General features: G+C 47.1%; 1 pseudogene; it reads left to right on the plus strand.

The window, feature by feature from the left end:
• Positions 1-9,751: 9,751 nt before the first annotated feature.
• On the plus strand, positions 9,752-11,120 carry LOC123067120 (dof zinc finger protein DOF5.1-like; annotated as a pseudogene).
• Positions 11,121-14,986: the final 3,866 nt, after the last annotated feature.

Here is a 14,986-nt window from a genome sequence, read left to right on the forward strand (position 1 = left end):
TCTCCTCGACCAAATCACTCCTCTCCCCCGTCCCTCTCCTCCTCTCTCTCTCTCTCCATGGCGCTCCTGCACATGCGCGTCTCCTCCTCCAAGGCAACTGTCGGCCTCGCTCCACGACGTCTCCCTCAAATCCGGCGACCTCCTCTTCCACCGTAGCCCCTCCTTCCTCCTCCTCCTCCGCTGCCCCTCCTTCCTCCTCCTCCTCCTCATCTACTGCTGGAAGGAGAGGAAGATCCAGCAGAGCGCCGCCCATGACGATGGCCAAATCTCTGATGGACGCAACCCATGGCGTCATCTAGGGTTTCGGCTCCAACTCCGGCGGCCACTGGTGAGTTGCTGCACCTACTCCTCTCTATCTCTCTCTTCCTCTTCTAATCCTTGTCTCTTTTTTGTAGCAGCAGTAAAGAAGAGGTGTGGAGAAGAGTTGGATGGGGAAGCACCATCTCCAAGGACAACTTCATCCCCTCCAGGATTAGCATCGGCCATGGATGAAGAGGATGATGACGCCTAGCAGCAGCAGCCATGGCTGGAATTTATTTTTTTATTTTCTAATTAGTTAGTAGTAGCGAGGGTCCAGAACCACGCTACTACTAGTTAGTGGTAGCGCGGGTGGTATCCATGCTACTACTAACAGACGTAGTAGTAGCGCGGGTGGCACCCGCGCTACCACTACCTGTTAGCTATAGCGTCGTATCAGTAGCGCGGGCACCCGCGTTACTGATATACCTAAAATCTGCGCTACTGCTAGGCTTTTCCCTAGTAGTGTATGCATGCTCCTCGGGACGTTCACTGGGCCCCTGTCAAGCGGATTCTCCGCTATGTCTGTGGCAGTATGGACCTAGCCTCACACTCCACGCCTCCATCAACACCGCCCTCACCGCCTACTCCGATGCAGACTACGCAGGCTGTCCTGACACTCCTCGCTCCACCTCGGACTATTGTGTCTTCCTTGGACCCTCGCTCATCTCGTGGTCATCCAAGCGGCAGCCTACGGTCTCTCGCTTTAGTGCTGCGGCTGAGTATCATGATGTGGCCAATGTCGTTGCTGAGTGTTCGTGGCTTCGCCAGCTACTTCAGGAGCTCTCTTGTCATGTTGATCGTGCCACAGTGGTCTATTGCGACAACGTCTCAGCGGTCTACCTCTCCGTTAACCTGGTACATCATCGTCGGATCAAGCATATTGAATTGGATATTCATTTTGTTCGGAAACATGTGGCTCTTGGCCATATTCATGTTCTACACGTTCCTACTTCCCAACAATTTGCAGATATCATGACCAAGGGCTTGCCTACGGCGTCATTTGAGAAGTTCCGGTCCAGTCTTTGCGTCAGCAGTGGTGCCGCTTCGACTGCGGGGGGAGGGGGTGTTGAGGGCATCTGCAGCCATTGGCCCCCCAGGGGGCGTCTAAAAGCGCCTCCTGGGGGCGAGCCGGCGATACACTCGGCGCTGGGGGCGGTTTTGCGCCCAGTGGTCGCCCCCAGGTGCCGAGATTGGCCCACTTTGCAGCCCAATTTCGGCGAATAAATGGCCCATATGGGCGAGAATAGGCCCATATTCGGCATGGTTTCGGCGTTCAATTATCAACACACACATATTTCATCACAGAAAAATCAAATACTTCAACAAAATACTACAACAACAAATAGTTCAATACAAATTATATAGTTCAACAAATAAAAACTCGTATTTCATCACGCGGCGTCCCCCTTGAGCCTCCATAGGTGCTCAATCAGATCTTTCTGCAGTTGATGATGCACCTGTGGGTCTCGGATCTCCTGACGCATACTGAGATAGGCAGTCCAAGTTGCCGGTAGCTGGTGATCAACTTCGGCTAGAGGACCCTGCCTGTAGTATGGTTCAGTGTCAAACACTGGGTCTTCTTGCTCGCTCCCGATGATCATGTTATGCAAGATGACACAGCAAGTCATGATCTCCCACATTTGATCTTTCGACCAGGTCTAAGCGGGGTATCGAACAACAGCGAATCGAGATTGGAGCACACCAAATGCCCGCTCGACATCCTTCCTGCAAGCCTCCTGAACCTTCGCAAACCAGGCGTTCTTGCCTCCTGCCATAGGGTTTGAGATCGTCTTCAAAAATGTCGACCATCTCGGATAGATGCCGTCAGCTAGATAGTACCCCTTGTTGTATTGGTGCCCATTGATCTCGAAGTTCACCGGAGGAGAATGGCCCTCAATGAGCTTGGCAAAAATAGGAGAGCACTGCAGCACGTTGATGTCATTATGAGTTCCTGGCATACCAAAGAAGGAGTGCCAAATCCAGAGGTCCTGTGTGTCTACCGCCTCAAGCACCACACTGCAACCGCCTTTGGCACCTTTGTACATCCCCTGCCAACTAAATGGGCAGTTCTTCCATTTCCAATGCATGCAGTCGATGCTTCCAAGCATCCCAGGAAATCCTCTTGCTGCATTCTGGGCTAGGATCCGAACAGTGTCTTCCGCATTGGGTGTTCTCAAGTATTGTGGCCCAAACACTGCCACCACTGCCCGACAGAACTTGTAGAAACACTCTATGCTGGTGGACTCGGCCATGCGCCCATAGTCGTCGAGTGAATCACTGGGAGCTCCATATGCAAGCATCCTCATCGCTGTCGTGCACTTCTAGATGGAGGTGAATCCAAGAGCGCCAGTGCAATCCATCTTGCACTTGAAGTAGTTGTCGAACTCCCGGATGGAATTCACAATCCTGAGGAAGAGCTTTCGGCTCATCCGATAACGGCGCCGAAATGTTCTCTTGCCATGAAGTGGAGCATCGGCGAAGTAGTCGGAGTAGAGCATGCAGTAGCGTGCAGACGATGTCGGTTCTTTGCTTTCACCCGCCCCGGCGCCGAGCCACCTCGACGCGGCTTTTCATTGCTCGCCAGCAGCTGGGCGAGGGCGGCGAGCACCATCAGATGCTCTTCTTCCTGGACGTCGGCCGCGACTTCCTCCTCCAGCAGCGTGGCGAGCTCTTCCTCCTCATCCGAGTCCATCACCGACACAGTCAAAACGCCGAACACCTTGCGCTCGGTGGGTGTGTACCCGCCGTTAAACCGCGCCTCCGCGGCCGGAAACGCCCAGCTGCTGCGGGAGGGGCTGCCGCGGCGAAGCGCTGCTATTTTCCGGCGGGGAATGGCTATCTATCGGAGTAGGCCGGCGGCCGTCGCCGGGATATAGCTAGTGGTGGCCGAGGGCGCGGGGGTGCGAGGCGAGTCGGGGGGAAGAAAACCTTGACTTTTCCCCTGTCGGTGTGGGCTAGGCGTGCTTTTCCCTAGCGCCGGAGCCCCCAACGGCTCCCCAGCGCGTCGGGTTCGGCCTGTGACTGCCGGGCGGAAAAAAGGTCCGAACCGGCGATTTTCGGCGTCCTGGGGGCGCGACTGGGCCGTTTTTTCGGCGCCGGCGCCGAAAAAGTGGCCTGGGGGGGCCTGTTGGGGGCGCGGCTGGAGATGCCCTGAGTATATGTGTTGTGCATATTTTGTGTACTGGGTCCACCTCCTAGTTGCCTTGTATAGTTGAGGTCGTGGCCCACCGTTGTACTTCATATATATGTGCGTTTGCACCTGAGTAATATACAGTGCAATTCCCACACCATACAATATGGAAGGAGGGAGTACATATCATAAGTCCGGAATAATTGAACTTTCTTTTGGTGTGTTTTACGACTTTTCTTGTCGTCTGGTTGGTGAAGATCTAGGAAATCATAGATTCATAGTACTTCCTCCCATCCGAAATCCCTGAATATATGGCAGTTTCACTATTTAGATTATGGCAACTTATCTTTGTGCACTATATAGAATGAAATTCCTGGATACCTAGAAGTTTTATTACCCTGGAAGTTTATCTTATCACAGTCAATCGTACTGGCAATTTTTTGTTACTCCCTCCGTCCAGGTGCATAAATCATCTTAGGTCGTGTATCACAGCCAAGGCGAAGGAAAAAACGAGAGAACTTAATGTTTATTTGCTAATTCATAGCATTGTACGTAATGAACTGACCACTGCATGTTGTGTTTTGTAGTCACAAAATAACTAAAAGCATACACCCCCACATCTCTTATTGCATGTAATGGATTCTCTCGAAAAAAATAAGATGGACTCGGTCCAATCCGAATTAATTGAACTTTCTTTTGGAGTACAAGTTTTCTTGTCGTCTGGTTGGTGAAGATTTAGGAAATCATAGTACTTCGTCCCATCCGAAATAATTGAGGCGGCCTCCATGCAAACACATACGGCCGGCGCTCGATGGAGTCAGCGGGTGACGTGCGTATTTTGGTGAGCGGGTGACGTCGCGAACGATTTCATCATGTGGAGCGGACGTGACGTCGCGCTAACAGCGATACAGGGGCACATTCACGTGCTAGTCGCGTCCTTTTCTTTATTATTAACTATTAGCACGACAGAAAAGGTACCGTGCCGTACACACAATACCTATTAAGTCCGGCTACGCACAGTGCCCTAGATTAACATAGCACGGACGAACTTTGCTTAATCTGCTCTCTCCATCCCAACAAGCACACAACCAATAACACTGTCGGGTGTATTGATTAGTACTACTAGTATTGACCAGAGAAATTAATTGGTCAGGTTGCCAACTCACCCAGGTGTCTCCATTTAAAAGTGCAGACAAGACTATTAGGCTGGTCACAGTGGGGAGGAACTTAGGAGTAACATCACACAGTCCAATACAACTTTGCTTATGTGGCGCGTATTTAATGAAGAGAGAGGTGCTTGTGGTAACTAGCTAAGTTACCGGAACATCACACACTCCAAGAAACAATGAGTCTATAACCTAATAAATACATCGTTGCATGACACTATATAGATGTTCCTACCCACTATGGAGGTAGTAACATAGTCTAGGGAAGTGTGAAGTTACTAGTTTATATTCTTGCCCATTGTGACCAGCCTTATTGGTTGCGTGCGGCGCCGGACCTCCTCGACCTTCCGTCTCCTATACTACCGGTGGCTTTGGAAATACAGCAACGGGGTCGTCTTCACACTAGCTATAGTAAGGAGTAAGGGCATCTTGTGTGGCAATCTGCAAATTTCCTCCCGTATTTGTCTGTAAATAGAAAGATCAGTCCCCGGACACAAATATGTGAGGACGACATTCAACCCTACTAGTATACGTTTCAAATATTTTTTGAACAAACTGGATGAAAATAATGCAAACCGAACAGATTTCATTCAATTTCTAATACAATTTAGATAAAACACACTAAAAACTATATAAAAAAAGCACTAAACCCTCTATTGGTTGCCCTGTCTTGCCGCACCGCCGTCGACGTCCTTTTCGGCACCGTCATCGTTGTCATCGTCCCTCCAGTGGCACAAGGATGCCAGAGGGCCGCGACAGCCCTGTCCGGCGGCTGCCAGACGCTCATGGAGGAGCGGCTCCGCCTCCTATTGCATGGTGCGAATGGCCGACCCGGTGACTGCCGAAGGTGCTGTTGGTGGCCTCCCCTGCCAGCGTTGGCAGAGCAGTTACTCAGTGACCACTCCTCGCTGATCCTGGTGAGCTCCCCGTTAAGGCAGCGGCGCCGCCTGGCGACCGTCTCCGCGTGGTGACGGAGCGGTCGAGCGTCCACGCTGCGGCAAGGTTGGGGTAGTTGGGGACCCACTCCAGCGTCACGTCGGGCTTGGCGAACTCGAAGCAGCGACCGTCTTTGCGCTGGTCGTATCTCGCCTGCTATCGCGTCGCGCGCTCGACCTCGTTTACCACGGCCCGAGAGCCGGGGGCACCACCGTAACCATCGCCTCCGAGATAATGGAGGATGCGGCCACGTGCATGCACGATCGTGGGCTCCTCACTCGTTGGGCGACGTTAGCGCCGTGGTTGCGAAGAGGGCCCGTTCATCCACGCGTAGCGGCTCCTTCATGCGGCGGAGGCGCTGGGGGACACCGACTCTTGCCTTATGCGGTCGCAGATGCAGAGCTGCTGGGGGACGTCGGCTCGTCCTTCACCTGCCGGCATGGGGAAGGTGGCTCCTGCTTAACGCGGACCTGTGACCAGGACGGTGTCTCCTCCTTCACAACGCTGGCGACGGTGGCGCCGGACCCATCTGACGGAGTGAGCGCTCCGTCAGAGCCACCTCCGAGAGTAGACGAGGCCGCTGCTGCGGCTCGTCCTCCTCGTCACCGGAGGAGAGGACTATCCCCTCCTTGCCGGACGAGCCCACCGTCGTGGATGCGGATGGTGCAGGTGAACGAGGGCGATGGCGCCACGATCCTCCTGACGACGAACTTCCATCGGTGCCGCCTGCCGGCGCGGTAAACCAGGACTTTGGCTTGCCGCTGGGCATGGAGAGGAGGAAGGGCTTGGCGAGGGGTAGGAGGACGGTGCGGTGCTCGGGAGGGTCCGGATCTGGACGACGCCGGAGCGCGTCTTAAATAGCCATGACCAGGTTTAGGGCAGTCATCCTGCTTCAATGCGACGCAGCGGCTGGAGTTAGTTTCTCGGGTCGCGGCGTTCGCATTAAAGCGGCAGCGATGCCCGAGAGGTCGCGTCCGTCTGTGCCTCATTCCCGTCCAGTCAATTCGCAACATCAATGTCGGCCGCTGCATGCTCTGGGCGGCATGAATGCAACATAAAAAGCGGTGCGAGGCGAGGGATGGAAAACACGGGACATGCGGGTGAGGGGTGGGGGGTTTTGTGGGCCAAGACGATCGAAAGCAGGCTGGGGAGCGGTCCAGACTCCCGTAAACAACCCCCACGTTTGTCGCCCGTTTGCAGGAGAAATCGCGTTTGGACCGTTCCTGCAGACAGGCCCATATTGGATGGCTTCCGCTGTCCGGACGCATGCGGGACGTTTGTGTGTCGACCTTGGAGATGCCCTAACTTAAACCGGTAACATGCATATGTTTCCTCTATGTTACTCTCTCTATAGTGGGGAATAACATATATGTGGTGTCATGCAACACTTCAACTATTAGGTTTAGACTCATCTTGTTTTAGTATTGTGATGTTACCATTATGTTACCACATGCCTCTCTTTACTCCTTAATTACTTGGCACATCATTTATTTTCGCCTAGATATGTACGATGTTACCACTTATGTTAGACTAGCCATAGCGGGATTAACATATTATGTTACCAAATGCCTCTCTTTACTCCTCAATTACTTGACACATTATCTATTTTTGTCTAGATATGTGTGATGTTATCGCTTATGTTAGATTAGCCATAGTGGGAGTTACTAGTCGATGTTATTACCTATATATAATGAGGAGTAACATATGTGTGATGTCATGCAACACTTCATTTATTAGGTTGCAAGCTCATCTTGTCTTTTTTTGAACGGGTAAACTTATCGTGTCTTGATATGTACGATGTTACCCATGGTATGAGTAACATATTATGTTACCACATGGCTCTTTTTTCTCATTAATTACTTGCCACATCATCTATTTTGCCTAATATATGTGATATTACCACTTAGAGCAAATACAATAGTGGGCTTATAGCTCACTCGCATGACAATTTTGCCTATGTGGAGAAGGGATACATAAAATAGTGACCGAAGTGGGCTCTCATGTAAGAACCTAGCTCTATGCGCGTTTCTAGGTAGATATAATAAATGTGAAGAAAGAGATAGAGAGAAGGTGGAGAAAAGTAGTAATCTTATATCCGACTTTATAGCTACTTATTTTATGAGTGATTAGAAGTGATGACTATATATGACATGACAACATCATAATAGCCAGCAGTTGGCTATATTATTAACCCTGCTATTATGTTACTTCTTTTATGTTAGGCTCCTTGAAATGCTCCACCTTGTACAGGTGCTAAGCCTGCCATCTAGGTAAAAATCTGATGTGACAAGTTAATTAAGAGGATATAGACGGGTGTGGTTATGCTAAAAAGAAACAACGGCAAGCACATGAACCTAGACAAAACATTTACATGAAATAAATTTACCAATGCATGAAAAAATTTAGTTGCTAAATCATTAAAGAAAGAAAGCTTAGCTACAAAAAACTAAGTACCTATGCATTAAGGGCATCTCCAACAGTTTGTACGTTAGCTTGTTGGTAAAATGTGCCATGTCATCAACCAACATCTTAACATATAACATCTTCAATGGGTTGTATCTAGTTTTCCTAATAGGATGTGAGATAATAAATGATGTGATCTCTCATTCTACATTGGAGTTTGTGCAAAGGGGTGCTGGCAGGAGATATTAGTTTACCATAATTTTCTGATTTTCGATAACACTTCCAAATTCATTGCCTTTTTTCCTGAAGTTTCCTTTCGAGTTTTGTTCTTTAAGCGCTGTATTTTTTTTCATGTTTATGTGTGCAGGTTGGTTTGGGAAAAACCACCTCCACGTCATTAGTCATACCACTTTCACGAGGGTAGAAATCAAACCATCAAATTTTTTAAATCATGGAGTTCAGGGATCACAAATAAACTCAGCCAGCAGTTGCATGGTCAAATATAATGTTAGTCTCTTCCCATGTAAAGTTATGTTTTATATCCAACACAAACACTAGAGATCATGGTGTCTTTTTCTTTAATCATCACATGTACATTTCAAAATCAAAATTTAACTCGTTCTGACATATTCCACATTTTATGGCCTCTTTGGAACGCAATATTACAAAAACATAGAAATAGAAACAATACAGGATTAGAATGCCATGACGTCTTGATTCCTACTAAAAAGAAAAAAAAACACGGGAATTGTTGAGAAGATGCCATTCGATGCACCATAAGAAAAAATGCTAAAATTTTGATATTAAGTGTTGCTTGATTAGAAAAAGACACAAGATACATTGAAAAATTCAAATGAAAATTTTGCTACGAGATTAGACCTCATGTTTGGGTTCCTCCAAAATTTCAAAAATAATAATTCTATCCTATGAATTTGTTTTGGTGCAATCTTAATATCCAAAGTGTACATGTATAATAATAATATTCCTCACCCGAGGTAATCTTACCATCTTTCATAAATAAATTACATTTGATATACAAATAATTAAATTCATATTGATTCACTATATAAAATTTGTCATAAGAAAACAAATATATATAGTTCATAAGACCAGAAAATTTGCATTGTATGTATATTTTACACTATGTTTTTACATTCACAATCTTACTTAACATAAAATTTTATGGTGATTATATATTTTCTTACGTTCTCTTTTTACGTATGAAGTAAGACAAAAATTACGGGCGTAAAAATATGGTTCATTGATGTTAAAATGGGGGGCTGGGGGGTGGGGACGAATACCGCTATTGTTCCTGCAAAAGTCCTTATTGGTTTAATTGTTGGTATTGTTGGTTGAACGTGGAATGCGTGGGGTACTATCAGAACAGAGTGAGTGATATGACTTGCTATTGTGGAAACAAAATAGTCCTACCTAATTAGTACCATTTAACTCAATGGGGTGGCCTGGATATTTACATTTGCGGCGGCAAATTAAGTAGCAAGCTAGCTAATTAGTGCATTAAGTAATGGGGTGGCCTGGGGTAGCACTCTCCTCCTCTTATTCTTTCCAAATCTCCACAGGTGTGTGTGTGTGTGTGTGTCCCTCAAAGCAGTCAAGAGAGGTAAGCTAGCTACCCTCCCTGCCTCTCTAGCTTCCATTCCATTTACTGTGATTCCATTTGATTTCCCCAGCTGCTGTTAAGTCTCTCCCTCCCACTATCTCTCCAACCTCCAGCCGCCCAAACACCTCTCTCCCAACACCAACAACTCTCTCTCTCTCTCTCTCTCTCTCTCTCTCTCTCTCAAGATCACTGGCTATGATCTTCCCTCCTGCCTTCCTAGATTCATCAAGCTGCTGGAACATGAACCACGACCAGCTGCAGGTATGCATATTTGTGCTTCTAGCTAATTAGTTAACTAATTATTCTTTCAAGATCTTGTTCACACAAGAAGAAAAGAAAGAAAATATGTATGCTAGCAAAGCTAGGGTTTGCTGATTGCAGGTGTATATCCTGCTGATTTTTTAGAAAAGGAGTATATCTTGAAATACTATACTACTCCCCATGCATATACATCTTGGCTGATATATGCGTAATTTCTAATCTCCTTGCAGCTGCAGCAAATCGGCCGCGGCCAGGGCAACAACACTCATATCACTACTGTTCCTTCACCTGCTGGTCATGGTGATGGAGGAGGCAACAACAACAATCTGGAAGGATTAATGGCCGCGGCCAGGGCCGGAGGAGGTGGTGGTGATGGTGGTGGCGGCAGCGGCGGTTCTGGAGATGGTGATGGTAACGGCGGTAGGGATAGTAAGCAGATGTCGATGTCCGAGCGGGCGCGGCTGGCGCGGGTGCCGCAGCCACAGTCGCGGCTCAACTGCCCGCGCTGCGACTCCACCAATACCAAGTTCTGCTACTTCAACAACTACTCGCTCACCCAGCCCCGCCACTTCTGTCGTGCATGCCGCCGCTACTGGACCCGCGTGGCGCGCTCCGCAATGTCCCCGTCGGCGGCAGGTACCGCCGGCATGCCAAGCGCAGCGCCAAGCCCAAGGTTGCGTCGACCGCCACCACCTTGTCGCCCGCTCTCCAGTACTCCATGTTCGGCAGCGCGCCCCAGCAAGGCCTGTTAATTGACAGCTTGGACCCGGCGAGCCTTGGCCTAAGCTTCCCCGCTAAGCTGCACTTCGCCGAAGGCGGCAACTACGCGGTGGAGGGCGACGTGCACCACCAGCAGCAGGGGAACGAGAACGACATGGCGCAGATGCAGAGCTTCCCGCACGCCATGGATCACCAGATGGCCGGGCAGCTAGCTGTGGCAATGCCCACCACAATGGCGGCGACACAGGGCATGTTTCAAACAGGGCTACAGAGCGGCGGCATGGAGGAGTGGAGGGCGGCGCAGATGCAGAGCTTCCCTTTCCTGCAAGCCATGGATCACCAGATGGTCGGGCCGCCAGCTGCGGCAATGCCCACCACAATGGCGGCGTTGCAGGACATGTTCCAACAAGTGCTACAGAGTGGCGGCAATGGCGACGACGGAGTCGGAGAAGACCACCAGTTCCACCACCAGCAGCAGGATTACACAAGCAGCAGGGGCATCTACCGAGACGTCGTCGTCAATGGCAATGGCGGCGGTGGCTACAATTTCTATTCCAGCACCAGTAATGCACCTGGTAATTAGGCCGGGGGTTACCCTCCTTTTCAAAAAAAACACACCTGGTAATTAATTAGCTAGTTAGACCTAGCTAGCTTTGTTTTTGCGACCCCTTGGATTAAATCAATGGTGAAATGGGGCAGGGTATGTGTGTATAAAATCTTCATCTACAACAATATGTATTACAAGAACTCGATGGACCGAGATATATCAATGCATACAAGAATGTTAACCTTTTTGTTTGTTAAGTAGTATTGGTGCATGATCACTATGACCTTAATTTGTACTACTCTTTACATCGGGTGAGTGTCATCAACCTCTGGATGATTTACATATGTCTTGGATGAAGGCACGCATCGATGTTGACAGCACCGAGCATACATAGACCAGAACCAACACAAACCGTACACCATGTTGGAGGGACCAACAAAGGAGGACAAGACGACGGTTGCGGCACAAATCGACGTGGGTAGAAGATGCCGATGTTGCCCACGATTACCGGAGTAGATGAGGTGGTCGGGGAAGATGACGATGACACTGACGATGAGCTGGTGTTGGACAAAGATGAAGATGTGATAGGCGGAACTAGAGATAGCCCGAGGGGCCATGTCGGCCGCCTGTGGAAGCGTGGAGGTGGTGCTCGCAATGCGTGAGGAAGAACCCAACAACATAAAGAAGACCATGCGCGGACGGTTGCGATCCCACGCCAAGGGAGGTGGAATGGCGCATACCATAGTAGACGTCAAGGTGCGGGCACAACAGAGTGGACCATGTGTCGCGGCCCTATGGCCCGAAGGGGCGAGGCAGCGGCAGCGCGCGTGTAAGTGCAACAACGGGGAAGACCTCCGGGTGGTGACGTGAACCACGTGCCGCGGCGCTACGGTCCGTTGGGGCCGATGCAGTAGTAGTGCGCATGTCGGTGCAACCACGGGAAAGTCCTGGGGGCGGTAGCATGAACCGCGTCATGCGGCACTACGACCCAAAGGACACATGTAGCACTAGCACGTGAGTCGGTGCAACCGCAGGAAAGACCTCGGGGCGGCGGTGCTGCGGCTGAAAAGACGACACAATGGTAGTGTGTTTGCTCAATTGGTGGAGGGGCACACATACTCGATGACGCCCTTGACGGGAACCTGTGAAGGCACACGCAAACGACTGATCAGATCAATCGTGCGGCGCGGACGACAGATGGTTAGGTGATCAATCTGATCACTCACGAGGTCGAAGTAGCATCTCAGTATAACAAAGCAAGAACCTGTGAGGGATGATGATCCCATGCGCTGGTGCCATGAGCGCGGAAGTGACCAGGCCTCCACAGCACGAGCGAACTCTAAATTAAACCCTGAGAATGTAAAGCGCGACGAAGATGAACCCCGATGTTTAAAAGTCTAAAGAAAAACGGAAACAATTTCGTGGAAACATATATGTGTTCCGCATGAGTGTGTGAAAATTCGTTCAAAATAGTTGTGATTTTTAGGCTTTACAAAATAACCAAAATTGAGGCCAATAACATAATATGATGACCTATTTAGCAATATGTATTTTGTCTTTTTTGCATATATGTGAAAATATAATGTTATGACATTTTGCATATATGTCATATACATGTGTGTGTGTTCACAAAAAAGTTTGAATTTTTTTTTGCTTTCTGGAAAATTGTATTTTGAAACCGTCCACCATGGTGGTCGGCCACTGTTGGCATTTTTGGCTGTCTATGCTTGTTATATACCTATTAGCATATTTTAGTACTACCTCCGATCCATATTAATTGCCGTTGATTTATACAACTTTATTCTAATCAGCGACACTTAATGATTTTTTTTAATATTTTACTAATCTTCCAGAATTTTTTAAAAAGTTATTCATCTTCGTACATTTAAACTTTATGCTAATCTTTGTGAATTTTCAAAACATTGTTTGCCTTTTAAAAAAAGTCTGTTTCAAGAAAATATTGGCAAATCTGAAAATATATCCGTATTTTCAAAAAATGTTCGTATTTTTCAATAAGTGTCCCTATTTTGAAAAAAATGCTAATTTAGAAAAAGTTAGCGTGTTCATAACTTGTTAAAAAAATCTTTTAAAATCTTCGTGAAAGCAGCAGTCGGGCTGCTAAAGTTCTGATTGAGTCGCTATGGTGAGTTAGATCGCCTACATATGTTTGAAAAAATGTTCATAATTCAAAAAATGCTCATGGTTTTGAACAAATATTCATGAATTCAGAAAATATTTGCAAACTAAAAAATCATGGATCCAAAAAATGTTCAAAATTTTCATGATTTTTTTAAAAGGTTTCCTTACTTTCAGAAAATGTTCAACAATTGTTCACCCATTTCAAAAAATGTTTGCAAGCTTTAAAAATGTTCATGAATTTCAAAAGGATGTTTGCGAGTTCCAAAATAGGTTCATGAATTGAAAGAGTGTTGGTTGATTTGCAAAAATGTTCATGATTTTACAATAAAATGTTCACGAGCTTGAAAATATCTTGATGAATTTTAGAAGTTGTCCTCAAATTCGTAAAATGTTGAAAACTTTTAAAAAATGTTGTTGAATTTGAAAATGGTTCGTGATTTTCAAAAAACTTGATGAATTCTAAAATTGTAAGTGGTTTAGAAAAACATTTGCGAATTTGAAAATTGAAAAAAAAAGAACCATTGGTGAGGGCATGTGTAGTCTCGTTCCTACGACAAGAAGATGGCCAAGCAGCCGACCAACCTCGACTCACAGCCAAGCTGCTTTATGGTGTTCACCTGAGGCCCACTGCAACCGGTGATAAGGAGCACCGGTGAGGAAGCACCCCAGACCTCCGAACCCAGTGTCGGCGCCACCCATCGACGACGACGGGCGCTGTAAGTTTACATCGCCGGGCGCCACCTTCGCCCCACGCCGCCTTGCTTCCCCCACGTCGTGCTTCCTGAATGTTGAAAAGCTCGCCGGGCTCAAATCTTCACTCACTATGGTTGAATGGTGTACAAGTACTCCAAAATCATGAATGCAGTGTTAAGATTCTTGCATAGAGACGTTGCAGTACAATTGACAGTAAGTTGAGTGGGATGATCAAATACAGTGTCAAGATTCAGCCCTGGATAATTAACATACTTTTAAGATTCAGCCCTGGACAATTGACGGCTATACAGTGTCAATTGACAATTATAAGTAGAGTGAGATGAGCAAACGTTTGTGCTGAATTGCATACAGTACATTGGGCTACAATATAGCAGTGTGGCTAGTCCTGGATAACTGACAGTAAGATTCTCCCCTGTATAACAGTGACAGTGACTATCTTAACTAAATCTTACAGTATGTACTCCTATCATGTTAACTGAATTTGCAATTATTGTAGCGGGCTTGTCCTGGATATAACTCATTTTCTAGGTTTACCTTGGCTAGATAGCCCACAATTGTAAGTCCATGAATGCGGAAGAGATGCTTACGCTTCATGCCGTGAGATAAACTCATTTTTCTTCAGTGTATGTCCAGTGCATTTTTCTTCTACTTTCATTGAGTAACATACATCCATTAGCTAATCTTTTTAAGAGATCTAATTATGTTGAACTAGTTGCTAGTGATTTGAGTGCACTTGATTATCTCTATGAAGTTTTGCTTGAAATTCATGAATCTGAAAATTGTGATGAAGTGTTAAAAGAAGAAATTCATGAATTGATTCACGATAGCTCCTTAAATGAAAAGCATGATTGCAATGATGTTATTATAAATTCTATTAATGTCAATTGTGTTAATGATGTGCAAAACCCCAAGATTGGGGATGCTTGTTTGGTTATGTCCACTACTTATTGCAATGATCATGATTGGGGTGATAATGATTCTTACGATCTTGAAAATTTATTTAAACCTCATGATGAATATGCTTGCGATAATATTAAAAGTGTGTCTGG

Source organism: Triticum aestivum, chromosome 3B (assembly GCF_018294505.1).
Source record: "Triticum aestivum cultivar Chinese Spring chromosome 3B, IWGSC CS RefSeq v2.1, whole genome shotgun sequence".
Classification (NCBI taxonomy): Eukaryota; Viridiplantae; Streptophyta; class Magnoliopsida; order Poales; family Poaceae; genus Triticum; species Triticum aestivum.